The sequence below is a fragment of the Sarcophilus harrisii genome, chromosome 6 (genome assembly GCF_902635505.1).
Source record: "Sarcophilus harrisii chromosome 6, mSarHar1.11, whole genome shotgun sequence".
NCBI classification, from domain to species: Eukaryota; Metazoa; Chordata; class Mammalia; order Dasyuromorphia; family Dasyuridae; genus Sarcophilus; species Sarcophilus harrisii.
The window spans coordinates 14361387-14378408 of record NC_045431.1 but is presented as its reverse complement, the minus strand read 5'-3'; the positions used below and the strand labels follow the sequence as shown (position 1 = coordinate 14378408).

Below are 17022 nucleotides of genomic sequence, written 5' to 3'. Positions count from 1 at the left end.
ACTTTCTATAACCATCTTTTTGTTTTGAATTCCCTCCCTTCCATGTGCAGCAGGGTAAAAACAGTGCTCAGGTCCTTTAAGGTGTCCACTTTCTTACTCAGATTTTCATAGGTTTCTGGGGTTGCTATTGTTTATCTTTTATTGAACTGGCAGCATCGGACAGTGATTTTCAGTTTTGACCTATATTGGGAAGCTTATATTATTTATATCAGGTCAACAAATAGCACCTTTCAGTCACTAACTATTTTCTGTCTGTATTCTTTCTCTTACCATTTCTGGATAATTTCTCTTCTATTGTCATTCTTTGGGTTACAAGGAACTGTTTCTTGCTAAGATGATCCATCTTGCTGCTCATGCCAGTGACTTAACTCCAGGTATTTTCTGCTCTTTCTCCTCTTCTTTCTTTGGGTCACATTCTTTTACTTTCTAAATTCCTGATCCATTGGGGAGCCCCTTTTTCCTTTTTCAGATCATTTTTCTTTGTTTCTTCCTGGAAATACTCCTTCCCTTCCATCAAGGGATGCCTGATTCGTGCCTGGAAAGAAGAAAGCCTTTCTTCCTGCCCTTTCATTTTCTCTTTTAAGAGGGCAACCAACCTTCAGTCTCTGATTCCTTGGCTCTTGTTTTGTGTTGGTAGAAGCACAGATCGGGCATATTCTTTGAAAGTTACTGTCAAAGTCCTTTTCCAACCTGTATTTATTTGAAGTAAGACCTTCAGTACTTTTTCATTCTCTCTGGTTGCTTTTGCGGCTAACATGCGGCTTTTTGCGGCATGCAAACTTCCCCTTTGTCTTAATTATTTGCTGCTCTTTGGGATCCTGTTTCTTGGGGATTCTGAATATGACTTTATTTGAAGGCAATATTCCTGCCTTTTTCTATTCTCTATGCAAATTCATTAAACTTTCATAGAGTGTCAATGAGGAGATTCTCGTTAAGACCAATTCAAACAGAAGGGAGAAGGAAGGAAGGATAAAAGGGTAGGTAGATTGATGAATCAATTGTATTTCCCTATAATAATTGCAAAGTTGGAAAAGGCCTTAAAGACCCAAAGATCCTGAAATGGCAGAGCCAGTGGATTTTCAAGGTCCTTTACCTTATCTTTATGTAAGATAGTGACAAACTAGACAAAAAGCCAGAGTGTGGGAAAGATTGGAAGCTAGATCTTCTATTGCCTAGAACAGTGCTGCTTTTACTCTATATGATCAATGTTTTATGATTTATTAATTACATATAAAGATACTTTGGTTTTAGATATGATGAGAGAGAAAAAACCAAGAATAAATTTTAGTTTGTTATTGGCTCTGCTCAAAATACATGCCATATCTTTAGTCTTTTTGCTTGTTAAGACTTAATGTGGAGAGAACAATGCCAGATTAGTGATTAGTGATTAGTGAGTCCAGCATCATGTACTAGGCTAGCACCAGAATGATTTTCCCTATTTCATTCTCTGTTGAGAATTTTTAGATGACATTTCTCAATTTTGGGTAGACTCCATGCCAGCAGTATTCAAAGAATCATCCAGAGATCCCTGGAGATTACCAAGTCTCTTTCAGGGAATCCTATGAAATCAAAACTATTTTCATAATAAGACTAAGATGTTTTAATCTTAATATGAAAAATATGTATGGATATAACCTCATTAACTAAGATTTTTGGATGAGAGTCCTTAATAATTTTTAAGAATTTAAAGGGGTCCTAAGATCAAGAAGTTTAAGAACCATTGTTTTAAACCATATTATTTTAGGCATAGTTAGTGGTTAAAGTTTTTTCCTAGTGCCTTTCTTCACTTCCCTTGTTTTTTCAACCCCTCTATCCTTTCCTTTTTCTCTTATTTCAAGCTAATATTAAGGCATTGGATCCTACAAGATATTTGCAAAGGTGAATGTTGAAAACTATTTTTGCATATATTTGGAAAAACAAAATACTATTAAAAAATAAAAAAAAAACTCTAGAGAACATAGGAAAAAAAGATAATGGGTCCCTTGGCAACTAATGGATTCTAGGATGTTGGGTTGCTAATTTTATTAATATTAACCTAAATCTTAAAATTGAACAAAAACCCTTTTTTTTCCAGATGAAAAATAAGTTTTTTAAAAAATAATTTCATTTAAAAGAAGCTTTAGGAAAAATGTCAATTTCCTAGTACAGCATCTTACTCTTTGGTATAAAATTGCATATTGTGATTTTATTACCTATTGATAACTAAAAGCAGCAGCATGGCTAGCAGTGGGCTAGCCATGGTTGTCAAGAAAACCTGAGTTCAAATCCTATCCCTGATACATGCTAATTCTATTATCTTGGACAAGTCACTCAAAGTTCTCAGTACTTCTAGGCAGTTCTCTTAAGATTTAGACATCCCTCATTGGAGAGATTTCTCATTCTAGGAATTCCTCACCTTGATGAACTCAGATCTGGTTCCAAAACAGCAGCTCCAACAGCATTATATAGCTAGCATTATATAGAGCCTACTATGTACCAAGCACTTGACAACTCTTCATAATGAATAACAAGAGCTATTCAAAATAAACCAACTAAGGTATATGGTCAGAGCTCCCTGTGAAAAATGGGGCAAGTCTTGTTTCTGGCTTTGCAGCCATGTAGCCTTTTATATAAGTAGCTCATATTTGTAAAGTGCTTTGAAGATGAATGCCATTATATAAGGACAAAATCATTTTATAAAAATGTTACACATAAAACACTGCAACCCACTATCTGAATTTGAGATTCTCAAAGTAACAGCAACTCTTTCATGTGACCGACCATTAATAACCACCCTCCTTAGAATAATAATCCAGGATCCATCTAGAGATGACTCATGGAATTTTTTTTCAGAGTAGCTTACGATCGTGGAATTATTATGAGAGTCAAAGGCAGTGAATAGGAATGATGTTTTTCCTTTTGACCATGATTATTGAAGTTGTTAGACAAGATAGACACCAGAAAGGATAAGTTAAAAAGAGTCTAATCTAGTGTATTTGTAAATATAAATCCTTGTTCATTATGTAGAGCATTATAGTCACAGAAATTATATCACATTGCTTATTTTTGATTTTAAAATTGCAGCAGTGGCAAAATTCATAATTTTTTTTGTAGCAGCTGCAAATAAAATGACATATATTGGAATTAAGCAAAATGTTCACATGTGCAAATTACATTAAAATTACACAGATAGACAGATAATAGGCTGGGGAGCACAACTAGCTATCTAAGAGGATTAACTAGGAACAGTAATTGTTATTTCCCATCTCCAATTAATAATAATATAATAACAATAACAATGATGAGTTCTAGCATTTATATCGTTCTTTAAAGTTTGAAAAGCACTTTACAAAGATTATCTCATTTGATTCTCCCAACCCTTACCTATAGATGCTCTTAAAAACTTTTTTTTTCTTTTGGATTGCTGAGTTTACTGGCTAGATTTCTTTCTTAAGGATCATGCTCAAACCCAAATCACTCTGACTCTCATTGATTGGCCAACTTTAGGTCCCAGGCCAAGCCCCAATTGATCCTTGTTTAGGTCCTGATCGATTTAGAGGGAATGAAATAGTAACCATTTCTGTTTTGGCCAAAAACCCTGAGAATCTTCCCCTCCCATATTTACTTATTTAGATTTTTTTTTTTGGCCTAGGTGAAAGGGAGTATTGTTTGTTTCAATTTCTATCTAGCCTTTATCACTGAATGGGTGTTGTGTCAGTCAAAATGAGACCTGTTAAAGACCTTAGTTTAAAATGACCAAGTTCTCCCACTGCATCCAGGGCCATCTCCAGTCATTCTGATCTATATCTGGCCATTGGACTCAGATGGCTCTGGAAGAGAAAGAGAGGTAGGTGACTTTGCACAGTCCTTCCTCACTTAAATCCAATCTACTTGTATATCATGAAATCACTTCCCTGATATCATGTTCCTCTTTCAGAACAAAGAATAGACACCTATCTCCCCATTTTACAGACAAAGAAGTTGAGATAGACAGATTCAAACTTGCCACATAACTGGATTTCAACTTAGCTCTTCTTGGCTCCAAGTTCAGGGTCATCTAGTTACTTAGTTGTCAAAGATAGTATCTCTACATAGTGCCACGACCAAATTTCAGTAGGCCCAGCCAAACCTTTACCAGGAAATCTCCATTCCTGTTGTTCTCCATACGTAGTGAAGGTTTCTCTCTTTGAACAGCTGTAAAGTTCCTTATACAGAATTTTATGAGTTATTTTTCAGAAAACATGCACATAATCATAGACTAAATCTTTCTTACTGTCCTTCAAGAAAAATAAAGTCACCAACTTGCCAATTCAGATTGGATCCCGTTGACTGAATGTGAGTGCAAATGACACCGCCCCTTGGTCCCAGCACTCAAGCCAAGGTCAAATGCCAGGAATGGCGCTTGATGTGCAACCTTTTGTCTAGCATATCTATTGTGTGATACCCCACATCTTCTGTACCAGGCAACATAACAAATAGGTTAGAATTAGGCCAGTTTACAAGTGACCTGTGACAGCTGAATGAAGTCATTTTTAGTTTGTTTTTGTATTTACTTATTTTAGCAATATTTGATAAGTTGCAAAAGCAATATGATTTTCCTGCACAAATTGAAATGCTAATGAAACGATGCCATTTGCAATTCTAATTCCTGGTGCCTCCATTTTAGACTCCCTCTTTTTTGTGTCCGGACTCTAGATGGCCATCTTGTTTGCTCAGGCCTGGCACTGTAAATGTGCCATATGATGAAACGAAAGTTGTTCTAAAGGCCTTCCCTTTTTGTTTTCTGACCTTTTATGTACTTGAAATTGCATTTAATATTTCATTACCACAGGTCTTTCCATTTAATTCCCTGATTTTTTTTTCACATGAAAAAAATCTACAAACTTGTGTTTGCAGCGTGGAATTATAGAGCCTAATAATTCTGGTCCAGGGCAGTTCTGTAACTGGTACCCTGAAGCATTTTTATTGCATGTGATTTTATTGCTAAAAGGTTAGGCAATTTGGCCATTTTGTTTTAGACTTATCCATCAAATGTTACTATCAGAGAGCTAAAAATATAGCATTTACATTTTAGCCAGCTTTTAGGGATTTCTTTGTTAAGAAAGCAAAGAAAGTGTCCTCTCATACTTTGCCTGAGAAAATCACCACATTCTTCTGGGCCCAAGCCAGGCATGGAAAGGTATTTGATGAGTAAATGAAAAGCAGAATGTGTTTGAAAAGTGTCACTCACACTGAGGCTATAACAGATCTGTTCAGAATAGATAATTATGGAGAGCCAAGGAAATGAACAAATATTTCCATAATGGCCTCCTGCTTTTAGCCATTCATAATATTTCTAGAACATTGACCTTTGCAAATGTGACTATAGCCAAAGGTGAATTCTCTTTTCTGACATTATGAGGAAAAGACACCCAATTTTTTTAAAAAAAGAAATCTCTCCTACTCTTTCCAAGTGATGTTAAATAGTTGAGAAAACTTCAAGGAGGTAGAACTTTATAATAGAATTTAAACCGGTTCTGATGATCAGAAAACAAGTCATTTTTATTACGAAACTAGAAGACAGTTGATGATTCTTTGGTGACCATTTCCCACTGACATCAGGATTGGGCTCTCTTGCTGTAGAGCAAATTCCCATGATAGTGGACCAGTAGATAGAACTTCCCAATCAACTACCCACTCCTTTATCCTTCATTTTTTCTCTGGAAATGCACACATTTTATTTATGTGATACAAAGAAAACTTGTGCTTGCTATTTAAGGTACCTCATTTGATTTTATCTTGAGAGGTACTTGTACCCTAAGAGAATAAAACATAATATTTCATTGAGATTCATGATGGAAAAATTAGAACATCTATTTTTTATTTAACAAGAAAGTCAACATGTTGTACTTGGAAGGACCAGTAAACTGAGTCAAGCCTTGAATTTTGTTTCTACCTTTGCTACTAATTAGTTGTATGAAACTGGAAAAATCTTTTTATTTATTTGTATTCATATTATTACTGAACCTAAATATCCTCGTTTATAAAAGGAGACAACAAAGTGAACAGAATCAAAAGAACACTATATGTAGCACTTGTGGTAAGAACATCTTTGAGTGACTAAATAATTTTGACCATTATAAATACCCAAATGAACTAAAAGGATCTGTGAAAGAAGTCACTACCTGTATCCAGAGGAAAAAAAAACAAATACATAAAAGTATGTAGTAAATGATTTTACATATAGATATATATGTGTGTTTGTATCTAGTGATAATTATCTCTAGGATGGGGGATAAAGGGTAAAAAAGGGAAAAAAGAAAATTACATGACAACTTGAATAAATATGTATACATATATATTCATACACATATATTTAAAAGAAATAGCAAATTGTACATAAGGGATTTGCAGTTTCATGTGCAATCATCTTTTTTTAAAATCTATTCTACTATGTTAAAGAAATGTGTGTTTTATTTCTTAGGTTCACAATAAAATAAATTTAAAAAAAATTAGAAAAGGAGAGGTTGGACCCATTAATGACCAAGCCCTTTCCCTTTTGAAATGTCCTCCTTTTAAAAGCATTGCAAAAAGAAGAAAAAATGTGGCAATGTTAAAATATGTAGAACATTCTATTTCTAGAAATCTGATAAGAATTTTACAAATCTGCTGCTGGAATTGGGTTTATTGTATCATTTGAAAGGGGGATCTAAGTTAATCAACATAAGGGATTCTCAGCGTGGACCTTCCCTTCCTCAATGCAAATTGCCAACTCCTCTATAACATGGAGTTCTAGAAAGTTGTTTAGAGTTGAGGGAATTTCCGACTTGTCCATGATGGATTCAAAGGCAGAACTGGAACTCAGGGTTTTATCATTTTAAAGCTCATCTTCCCTCTCCTAGTCCTCCCTCTTTGCTAGTATTTATTGTCTTTATGACTGCACTAAATAGAGAGTAGCCATTTGCAAAGGATTTTATGACATGAAAAAAATCATAATTAATACTTAATAGTAAGATCCTGCTGGCATCTTGATTCTAATTGCAATTTTGGCTAACACTAGCGGTCATTCTTTGGTTGTTTCTGGGCAACCCAACTACATCCAACCTGATAGGACTTCTGAATGAGAAAAAAATTTTCCTAAGGATTTTCTTTTGTCATAAGACAAACCATTCTATTTAGGTAGAACCCGGTAAGAGGGAACAGTGTAATAGTATAGAATGATGCCTTTATTCTTCCAGGTAAGTCAAACAGTGAGCCCAACACAAAAGATTAGAAATGATTTTAGGGAAAAAAAAATAATCCTAAGTAGGTCATTAGACAAAGAGGATTTTTGCTTACAAAGTTTTCTTTCCAGATGTGTCAATAATCAGTATTTCCATTTTATCAGTAGGAAGGTTCATGGTCATCATATTAACAATTTAGACCATCCATTTGCACACATCTGGGGTTTTTCTTGAAAGCCTATGGCATTTTTGGATGAAATTTCTTATAGTTTTAGATCGAAAAAACCAACTTGACAACTGATTTCACTTATTTATTTTTTAAAAATATATTTCCACATTTATTATACTGCACAAGAAAAATCAGATCAAAAGGGGAAAAAAATGGGAAAGAAAAAAAAAACAAGCAAGCAAACAACAACAAAAAGGTGAAAATACTATGCTGTGATCCACATTCAGTCCCTTTAGTTCCCTCTCTGGATGCAAATGACTCTCTCCATCACAAGTCTGTAGGAATTGTCTTGAAACATCTCATTGTTGAAAAGACTCAAGTCCATCACAGTTGATCTGCACATAATCGTGTTGTTTTTATGTACAATGTTCTCTTGGTTCTACTTCACTTGGTTCTCTCTTCACACAGTATCAGTTCATGGAAGTCTCTCCAAGTCTCTCTGAAATCATCCTGCTGATCATTTCTTATAGAACAATAATATTCCAAAACATTCATATACCATAAATTATTCAGTCATTCTCCAATTAATAGGCATCCATTCAACTTCCAGATCCTTGCTACTACATACAGGCCTGCTACCAACATTTTTGCACATGCGGGTCCTTTCTCTCTTATATGATCTTTTTGGGCTATCCAGCAGAGACACTGTGGGATCAAAGAGTATGCAGAGTTTGATAGCCCTTTGGGCATAGTTCCAAATTACTTTCCAGATTGGTCAGATCAGTTTACAACTCCACCAGTAATGTATTGGCACCTCAGCTTTCCCATGTCCCCTCCAACATTTATCATTATCTTTTCCTGTTATCTTAGCCAATCGGAGGGGTGTGCCATATCTCATAATCTGACAACTGATTTTAGCTTCTGTATGATTTCTGCATCGATCTTAGTGAATCTATGTTTGTTATCATAACATTTATATCTCGGGTATTAAAATCCTCAAATGTTACTAGCAGTATTGCAGAGACAAAAAAAGTTGGTTTTTGTTTTGGTCAGGAATTATAATTTCATCTATGTCAAGAATTTGCTGTATTGCTATAGATCAACAATGGGCGTAACTTGAGTCTTTGAGAGCTACATGGGGATGCTGAGAAATTAAGTGCTTTATCCATGATCATAGAGCCAATAAGCAGTTGAATTCAAATTTTCCCATACCAATACTGGCCCTATGCCACAGAGACTGTCAAAAAGGCTGAAGATATTGATTATAAAATTACTTTTGGCATTTTTTGATTTTCAAAGATATTCTATTTCTTTTATGTTTTTGGTTTTATTAATGGCATACGATATAGTCTGATGATTCTTGTTATTTCTTATGATTTTTTTATGATTTCACCCAGCTCATTTGCTATTTTATTGATTTGATTTTCTGCCCTCTTCTTTTTTTAATAATAACAGATAGAGGCTTATCAATTTTATGAGTCTTTTGAAAAGCTTTTTGTTTTATTTATTTGTATCCATATTATTGTAAATTACAGAACCAACAGGGACCCCAGTGGATGGGAACAGGAGAAGGTGCTTTTGTTTTTCTTTCTCAGCTGCCCCAAATGGGGAAGTAGAGCACATATTTCTCTTCTGCTGTTGGCACTGGATCAGCTTGTGGTCCAACTTCAATCCAATCTTAAGAGAAAACATATTGATTGGGCTAAGAGCTTGGTTGTCCTGGCACAGGAGTATGCTCTTGAGGAATCTGAGACACTGTCTTAACTCTAGGACTGTCTGGTTGGTTCTTTGTTTTTTAAATCCTTGTCAACCTGACGCACTAGAGTAGAGGCCAGTGAAGAATTTTAATGTTGGTCTCCATGAGTCTGATCATCAAGAGAATATTTCTTTCACATTTATTCCAGTCCATTCATTGTCCATCTACACAAACACCATGGATCTTTTGTGTCTTCTAATATGCTAGAGAGAGACTGTGTAGTTTAGTGGATAGAGGGCCAGGATAGAAAGTCAAGAACTCCTGGGTTTAACTTTTTCTTTTTGACACATATTGGCTATGTGACCTTGGGCAAACCTCAAAACCTTTCTCTTTCCTTGTCTCCTAGCACTTATAGGATCGTAAATTAGAGTAGTCAGGGCTCTTAGAGTTCATCAAGCAAACTTTCTTCATTTTTACAGATGGGGAAACTGAAACTGCTCTTGCTTTTTTAATTCATAGTCCCTCAAGTAGTAAACAATAGAGCCAGGATCCAAACCTAGGTCCCCAATCCTTCCCTCATGTCATGCCTCCTTCAAAGCTACAGATGAGCTGGAAACCTGCAGAAAAGGAGGAGGTTCAATTTTCCGTGCCAGTAGTTCTCCATAATCATGGTACTCTGGACCAGAGACACATAATGCTCGAGATAAAATAGGGAATCTATCCCCAGCCAGCTGGGGATGTTCTTCTGCTCAGTCAGCAAGTTTGTTTAATAACAAAGCCCTCTGTATGACATTAAAAATTTTAACTTTTTAAAATAACATTTTTAGTGCAAGTAGTCAATGATCATTTTGACCTATAGGATAGGTGGGTAGATAGGACACATTTTAGAACCTTCTCACCCCTGGTAAAAGCTTTCACCTGTCCCAGGTCATAAAAAATGCCATTCTACTGGTATCTCATTTCAATAAGTGTGTTTTACAGTTATTTCTCTCAATTACCCATATTATTAATACTCTTTTCCTTAGTATTAGTGGCAATAATATTCTCATTTACTTAACAATTTACATTTCACAAAATGCTTTTTCCATGCATTATTTTGTTTCCTTTAAATAACAAACCTATCAGGTAGAGCAGGTTTTAAAAATGATTTTTGTCTCCCATAGTTCCAATCCCCACTCCCACCATTGGGGACTGACCTACATAGTTAAGCAAAACAAGTTCCCACATTGGCCATATCCAAGTATGTGTGTATGTAATAAATATGTCATGTAGATATATCTACATATATATCATAAATATTATTCCTGCTTTATGGTCAAAGAAATGGAGAATCTGAGAGGTAAAGATGAAGAGAAAAGGACTGTAGAAATCCTATGAAACCTAAATATGTCATGTAGATATATCTACATGTATATCATAAATATTATTCCTGCTTTATGGTCAAAGAAATGAAGAATCTGAGAGGTAAAGATGAAGAGAAAAGGACTGTAGAAATCCTATGAAACCTAAAACTCCTCTATCCCAGGGGTTCTTCTTATTATTTTTTTTTGTCATGGATCCATTTGGCTGTTTGGTAAAACTTATAGACCCTATCTCATGACAAAGTTTTTAAGTGAACAGAGTAAAATACAAAGGATTCCAGAGGAAACCAATTATATTGAACTACGATGATCAAAAAATCTTTTTAAAAATTCAAGTTCTTGGACTCTAGGTTAAGAGTCCTTGATCTAGACCAGTTGAATCCTCTCCTTTTCAGATCAGCATACAGAAGTCTAGAGAAGTAAAATCACAAAACTTATGTCAGCCAGCCAAGTCGATAAGAGGCAGAGGGGAAAGTGAACCTGTTCCTCTATCCTGTTACCCAGCATTCTTTTCACTACTCAGAATTCTCTCTCTTTAATAATAGCTTAGAGTGTCTAGGATTTATGTAATACTTTAAAGTTGGCAAAGTGCGATCTCATTTGATGTTCACAACTCTATTTTTATATCATTTTACAAATGGGAAAACGGAGGCTGAGAGACATTAAGTGTCTTGCCCAAAGTTACACAGCTAATATATTTCTGAGGTAGGATTTGAACTCAGGATTTCCTTACTACAGGTTCAACAATCTCCATCACACCACCTTCATTCCATTATCTGTGTGAAGTCAACAATTGAGTCAACATCCATGAAAGAGAAAATGGTTCCCCCTCTCTATTTGACCAATTGTGATTGGTCTATACCTATCTAGCCTATACCTAAGGGAGGTGCTGACACCTAAATCTACCACCACCACTATCTCAAACATCTGGAGAAAAGATGCTAAACCTGCCCAGTCTTTCTTTTCTCTCCAAAGTGTACTTTGCTTCCGACTGTAGTCTTAAAGGAAGGAAGAATCCAGTTGAGGTACAAAGTTGTTTCTGCCTCTGTCTGTTTCCATTTCCAGGAGATTTTATAGTTCAATCTTTTCAGAGCTGTACGTAGGAAATTTTATACGTAATCAAATACAATGGAGGCCTTGGAACATTTGAGTAAAGATGTTGCCCAGCCTGGGGCAAGGAAGTAGGAAGCAAGGCTGGGAGTGGAGATGAGTGAAAGGAAGCTTATGAGCTCATACCAGTCTGTTATCTGATAACTTCCTGTTTTAACTAATTATTCTTGTTAACCCTTGTGCTAAGCTCCATTGCTTCTATGCTGCTGAAGGACTGAAAGTAAATCCTGTAAATTCATCTCTCAGAAGCCAAGGCTGGCTGCTCCCTGCCCCCATGCCCAGTTATTACTCTTGAATCTTCTGCTTTTGCAAAGGGAAGAATGAAGCTTCTTCTAAGGGACTCTCTTGGCCAAAGTTTTATTTTGCATACATTTTAGCTTCTTACTATAAAACTTTCCATTTATAATGAAGAAACTAATTAAAACATTATTTATCAACTGTATATCAACTCTATAAGGAGCCTGGCAGATTATAACTTCTTTCCCCATTCTTAGAAAATTCAGGATGCTGCAAATGTTGTGCCATAAATGTAATCTTTTACAATATTTAATATAATATTTAATAATTTTAAGTGGCTTGCCTTAAAATGGCAAAGTTCTGTCTGACAAAGGGGAAGCGTAATTATTGGATTTCACTGCCATATGAATTGTAGTAAGAGGATATCCACTATGACTAGAAAAGAGTACATGATTGGTGGCATTGAAAATTAAAGGGGGGGGGCATGAAGAGAAAGTTAAGAACATTAGTCTTTTGATTTCCAAACTGGTTATCATAGTTGTGAAGAATCTATATTGCTTATCCACAATTTCACTTTACCAATTAATTATAAATTGCCCACACAATAGCCATATTTCAGGATTCTAAAACCTAAAAATTGTATATCATTTCAAAATGTCCTCTTTTGTAGGTTCAATCGCCAATTTCAGAGAGCTCACTGTTATGCAAAAGGAGTTAAATTAATTCTCTTTCCTATATTTTCCAACTCAAACTTGATCCTTCTACTTAAGACTATTCAGGTCTCATGTCTTAATATTCTGTAAAGCATTTATATTTCTGGGATTTGAAAGTGAATTAGAAATTTCTCAGTCATTTTGGTAAGATGTGGAAAGAAAATTCATCCCTCCTTACTCTGTAATAAAAAGGAAGAAATCATAAGTGGGTCTATAGAAACATAGGACTTTGCTGATCTGTGATATTTCTGCCCTTCCAATGTAGATTCAGGTTCACTTACTGTCCCTCTGACATGGCATATGTCTACCTGAGCTTTGTGCCTGTGATTCTAAGGTTTTGCTTCTGCTGATTTCCCTGAAACCCACTCTGTAGTACAGGGATTAGTGTTTCTGATTTAATATCAGCCCTGTGAGGGCAAGTGCAGCGTCCCTGTCTAAACCGTAGAGCTTGCTGCTTACCCAATACAGTGTGTTCCCTAAATAGTTATCAGTCTGCCAGTAAATATTTATTAAGTGCCTACTATGTTCCAGAAACTCTCTTAAGCACTCAGAATATAAAGACAAGCAAAAAAAAATCTTTGTTCTTAGAAACTCATGGTGTAATGGAACAAGGATGGCAAGCATTTATACAAACTTTCAAGTTTGGAGAGCACTTTTTTACATATGTTAACTCATGGATCTCATTTTGTCACTTCATAAAGGTTTGTTGAATTGAATAGTCAAGATACATGATATGGTCATGCTGCCTTATTCAAGTCTCTCGGGCCATATGAATAATTTAACCATGAGAGAGACTCATTCATAGTAGCCAACTTTTGTCTTTTGCAGATATTATGGCATCAATGTAAATATTGTTTCTCCACTAACATCTTCTCAGATGCTTTCTATTATGTGGATTCTTGCAGGCCAGACCAATGGAGAGCACAGAACTTCCAAATAAAATTTATCCATTAATTTAGTTTAAGAAGAAAAAGAAAACTACAGAATACTATAGAGAAGAGAGAAAAGGGAAAAGATAGGTGAGGGAGGAAAAAAAGGGACACACACACACACACACACACACACACACACATGAGCTATAGGGAAGAGAGACTGGGAAGTTTCCAGCAGGTACTTTTCAGAGGCTTTAGGATTTGCTCAGAGTCCAGCAGCATGTTCTGCCAATATTGGGTTCTATCAGCAGGGTGTGGATTGATAATAATGGTGCTCACATCATGCAGGCTCGGCCACTTGTCCTTGAGGATGTCCAAACATATTTTGCCTTGAATGTCCATGTTGGATTGATGAAAAAGTGTGACAAACTTCACAATGGTTCATAACATGGGTATTCACTTGGGAACTCCAGGAAGAGCTTGTATCTCAGGTCTTCTTGAGAAACAAGCTGCCTCAAGGATGGTTGCAATTCATTTGAAGAGATTCCTTGATTCTGAGAAGGTAGAAATTCCTTAAGCTCCCAATCCCAGTGAGATAATAAATAGTTTCTCTAGTTTACTGTCCATGGATTGGTTGGTTGGGCCCATCCCAGATTCCAGTCTACTTATAGGGAGTGAGCCCTGGTAGGAGTGGGGTTGTAGTGCTAGGAGATCATCAGGGAGAGGAGATGGGGCAGCAACTTGTCCTGCTGCCCCCATTCTGTACCTTTTTTAGTGACTCCCATGGCTTTAACTTTTCTTTTCTTTTTTTAAAAATTATAGCTTTTTATTTTCAAAATATACGCAAAGATAGTTTTCAACATTCACCCTCTCAAAACTTTGTGTTTCAAATTTTTTCTCCCTCCCTTCCCCCAACAGCAAGTAATCCAATATATGTTAAATATGTGCAATTCTTCCGTATTCGTTTCCACATTGATCATGCTACACAAGAAAAATCAGGAAAAAAATCAGAAAAAAAGGAAAAAAAATGAGAAAGAAAACAAAAAGCAAGTAAACAACAACAAAAAGGCAGAATTGTTATATTGCGATCCATACTCAGCCTCCACAGTCCTCTCTTTGAGAGCAGATGGCTCTCTCCATCACAAGTCTATAGGAATTGGCCCAAATCATCTCATTGTTGAAAAGAGCCATGTCCAGCAGAGTTCACATAATCTTGTTCTTCACAACTGTGTTCAATGTTCTCTCAGTTCTACTCACTTTACTCAGCATCAGTTCATGTAACTCTCTCCAGGCCTCTCTGGAATCACCCTGCTGGTCATTTCTTACAGAACAATAATATTCCATAATATTCATATATCACAATTTATTCAGCCATTCTCCAATTTTTGAGCATTCACTCATTTTCCAGTTACTTACTACTGCAAAGAAGGCTGCCACAAATATTTTTGCACCTGTGGGTCCCATTCTCTCCTTGAAGATCTCTTTGGGATATAAGCCCAGTAGAAACACTGTTGGATCAAAGGCTATGCATAGTTTGATGGCTCTTTGGGCATATTTCCATATTGCTCTCCAGAATGGTTGAATCAATTCACAACTCCACCAACGATATATTAGTGTCCTAGTTTTCTCACATCCCCTCCAAGATTCATCATTATCTTTTCTTGTCATCTTAGCCAATCTGACAGATGTGTAGTGGTACCTCAGAGTTGTCTTAATTTGCATTTTTCTGCTCAGTAGTGATTTAGAGCGTTTTTTCATATGACTGGAAATGGTTTTAATTTAATTAATTTAATTTAATTTCTCCATCTGAAATTATTCATAAGTTTTGGCCATTTATCAATGGAAGAATAATGGCTCTCACTTTTCAGGGCAGGTTTGAGAGAAACTCAGCTACCTAGCCTATGTTTCTTGCTAGAGCCTAGATAGCCTAAATGCCTTCTGCCAATAACAATTGCATTTTGAAAGGATCAGTTCTTTCTTTATACAATTTTACCCATCATAACAAACTTTAAGCTCATAAAGCAGAACATAGCAACATTTTTAAAACAGATTCAACAGTCTGTTGTTTCTTCATGTGTGCTTATAACATAATGACCTTTCACTGGGGAATTTTTTCTGATCAATACGATGTACTGTGATCCAATCTGCTGAAAGGGTAGGAAGTCTCCCCGCTGCCACAAGCTGCTGAGTTTCCTATATCCTCTCCTTCAGTGCATTGCTAAGAGTCGTAGATTTTTTGAGCTTGAATGTGAGGGCATTGAAAAAGTTCATCTTTCTCATGTCATAGATGGTCAGTTTGAGCATGGCCTCTGGAATGGCCGAGGCATTAAATGACATTCATTCAATTGCTATGGGCATTACTGGAAGGGAAATCTTACTAAACAGGAAAAAAAGTGATGACCATGAATGGCAAGGTGGGTGGATAGGAAATGTAAAAATAGAATCTAGGGCAAATAAGAGTGCTCTCTTATCTCTAGATGGTTCACTAGGAGTTGTCACATTTTCTGGTACAACATATCACCATCCACTCCTTTCTTAAAATGGAAGACTGCTGGAAAACAATAGTTCCTTTATGAAATGCAGTAGTAAATAAACATTGGTCTGGTAATTCAAGTAAACACCAAAAAGATTTCTTTTCCCAGTGAAGATTTAAGTGGTTATAGAATAATCAGGTTCCTTAGGTTGGTTTGGAGTGGATAAAATATACGAAAAGGACATTGGATTAGTTAAACCAGGTTGTCAAAGAACTGTGATTATAGAATGAAACTGAAGTTTGTATTCCAGTGGTGTGTTTTATGACTCAAGTATCTGTGGCGTTGACACTGGGATTGACAAAAGTCTCCTAGTTACTCAGTTATAGGTCAGGCAGTAAATAGATGTGTAGCAGCTTCCCCCCCACTCTACACCCACAGCCCTTGACCCTAAGGGTTACTAGAGAAGTCACATTAGAAATAGTGCAGGAGCTAAAGGATCCAGATTTTTGTAATTCTGAATTTTTCATTGACTGCACCCTAATTCCGAACCTGTCAAATAATATCTGTCAATCTCCTACATATTGCTTGTTATTATTATGGGGTCTGAATGTGCACGGGAAGACTGACTAAATCCTCTTATAAGCAAAAAATTACTTGGAAGGAAAAAAAATGAAGAAGGGCATATAGTTTGGAGGAAAAAAAGTCATTGCTAATAAAGGAAATGAATATGTGAGAACTTGTCATTAGATGTTTACCTGGGAAAAGTGGAAAATAAATGATTGGGAAAATAGGTATTTGGACTTTTGCTACACAACTGGAATTTATCTGATGTACATTTAATAATGTTATAACAATGGGGCCTGAAATGCTAAAGAACAAAGAGGGATTATTAGATTTGTGCATGCAAGGTAAAATTACTGCATAGAATTGCTTTGGGGGATATACAAGATACAGAAAATGAAATGAAATAAAATAAATACAGTGGCAGATGACTAGTTTCTGTGTATTGCTGGGTAGATTTAATTAATTGCTAATATAATACCGAGCCATGAATTGTTCATTGCTATTGCTTCAATTTCTCCCTTAAATACAGATTCATTAGAAAAGAAATAAATTATTAGAGTTACCATGGATTACTCTATATCATAGTTATTTCTGTATATGCTATATGTCCTTATTGACTGTAAGCTCCTTGAAAATAGGAATCAT

At 35.8% G+C, this 17022-nt stretch overlaps 1 protein-coding gene across 2 annotated transcripts in view; it reads left to right on the top strand.

Annotated features, from left to right (window-relative positions):
- The window catches only part of PPARGC1A (PPARG coactivator 1 alpha), a 739235-nt gene that overhangs the window by 72570 nt on the left and 649643 nt on the right, over positions 1-17022 (top strand). The window lies entirely within an intron of this gene.